Source organism: Protopterus annectens, chromosome 12.part0 (genome assembly GCF_019279795.1).
Source record: "Protopterus annectens isolate FY-2018-M chromosome 12.part0, PAN1.0, whole genome shotgun sequence".
Classification (NCBI taxonomy): domain Eukaryota; kingdom Metazoa; phylum Chordata; order Ceratodontiformes; family Protopteridae; genus Protopterus; species Protopterus annectens.
The window spans coordinates 1,398,106,406-1,398,108,905 of NC_056746.1; positions in this window are offsets into that span (position 1 = coordinate 1,398,106,406).

Below are 2,500 nucleotides of genomic sequence, written 5' to 3' on the forward strand. Positions count from 1 at the left end.
CTTTTCTCACTAATGAGTAAGTATTTAATATATCCTAGAGATTAAATTGAGTATCTTAATAGGTCCATTGTGCTTCCATTGCTGTTATTTCTAATAATGACAATACTATTTGGATTAATTGTATGAAATAATATACTCTAGAACTTTGTGCAGGCTGCCTTTCTGGATTACTTTCCTACGTTTGGCAAGTGATTGCATGAGTCGCAGTTGTTTGAGCATTACTGCCTGAGGAGGTAGCTGGTAATGTGCCTTGGTTCACTTCATAAGGGATAGATATGTTGTTGGTCAAGATGCATTGTTCATTGTAGTTTCTTGATCACTCTTTCTGCGAGAGGTAATGATCTTGGGGTGACAATAATAGAGCAAGGAGAGTGCTGGGGTGTAAGAGGCCTGCTCCCCCATAAAAATGGTTTTGCTTAATAATAGCACAGTTTCAAGTTCATATGCTTAAAGAGTTTGTGAACTACAGTTGTCAGTTCTGTGCTGTTTTTGCCAGGTGGTTGTGATTTATATCATCTAGTGCTGAAGACGTGTACTGGCTTTAAAAGTATGTATGGCAGTTTATAAAAGCATATAGGCATACAGTATGTTGTTTTGTAATGTGTCATACTACTATTAAGTGTTATGTTCTTATATGTTACAACTCGTTCACGTGCTGTTGTCCAACATCACTACTTCATATGTGGTGTTGACTCTGGTGAGATACACGTCTCTTCATTGTACAATAATAATGGACACCACGGCAACGAGGGACTTATGGTTATTGTTGATCCATATGAATTTTCTAACCCTGAACCCTGTTTTCTAGAGGGGGACAGGTACTTACTGTCACAAATTATTACAAAAAGTCTTAAACTATAGGACGGGTCTTTGGTGATGTGCCCTGAAATATACTACAAAATGGTTAAATGTACCTGCTTACAAGTGAGATGTGAGGTAGAGTCCTGTGTCCGTAACAGCTGGGGAGATCTGTTTCCTGTTATAATTACAGATTTATAGTGTATTGCTTAGTCGTCTGTGCTATAGTATCTCATTACATAAAACCATGTCATGTGACATGTTACTCTATTATTTACACACACTGGGCTGCATGGTATAAACTGCAATAAAAGTTTTGAGTATATGTTCTCTTTTGGAGAACACTGATTAGCACCTGTCGGAGACACAGTATGGATATATATAATGTGCCCTAGCTTTGTTACCTTACCAGTCATTTAGTGTAAAGTTGATGAGGTTTGAACTCTTTAAGTTAATTTCCTTGCAGTTACACTGTGTGATCACCCTTTTAATTGGAATCACAGCCAGTGGGGTTTCTATATGCAAGGCAGCAGCAATTCCCATTCTGTGTTATCTTCTGTTTTCTCCATGTTTCTGTTGTTTTGACTACACAAAGCCTAATCAATGTAGCGAGCCCAAAAAATGATGCATCTATTTTTGCAATGCAGATAGGATTATCAGTTTTGTCTTATCAACCAGTCTGTTTTAGACATCAGTCACTCATCTTAATAGAATATAGTGCAACCCCATGTAAGACAGAACTAGGTCAAATCAGGATAACTATAGATTATAGATTAATTGAAACTCCAGGACATCTGGGTTGCATGACCATTTATGCATTGGCAAGTACCCTTCCTCCAGTCACACATCCTTTCTGGAGGAGGTCCATACCAGTCAGTCCTGGAGTAATTTTGTGGATATCCATCCAGTCATCAAGGGTATGTTTAAAGGACAACAGTGAACCACATTGATTAACATGTAGGGGAAATTTATCCCAGAGGTTTGATAGGCAATGGGTTATAAAACTCTCCCTCCACAGTGTCTTATTTATCCATTGTTAAAGATTTATGTCCCTTGTTCTAGTATTGGTGGAGAACTTGGATTTGTAGAAATTTATGAAGTCCAGGACAATCAAGAGTAATGGGACAGTAAGCAAGATCTCCCCTCAAAGGCCCATAAGACACTGAATAAAGGGATAGAGCTCCCAAACTCACTTGCTAGCTTATGGATACAATATCAAATCTATCCTCTGATTCAGTTACAAGGGCTTAACAAGGAGCTTGATTGGAATTTTTTTTTTAATTTTAATTTTAACAGGCTTTGATTATTTCATTGATTGATTACTTTTTATCAATGCTGCTTGTGTTGATGTTTTCTTTCTTACTTCATAGAAGACTTTACCACTGGCATGTAAGGAAAGATGCATTTTGTGATCTTTACATATATATATATATATATATATATATATATATATATATACACACAGAGAGAGACCGAGAAATAGATACAGATTAGATGTAGATATAGATATATAGATATAGGTATAGATAAACAAGTATATATATATATATATATATATATATATATATATATATATATATATATACACACACACACACACACACACACACACACACACACACACACACACACACACACACACACACACACACACACACACATCAATAGCTATGTATATATGTATGGATGCCTATCAGAAGCT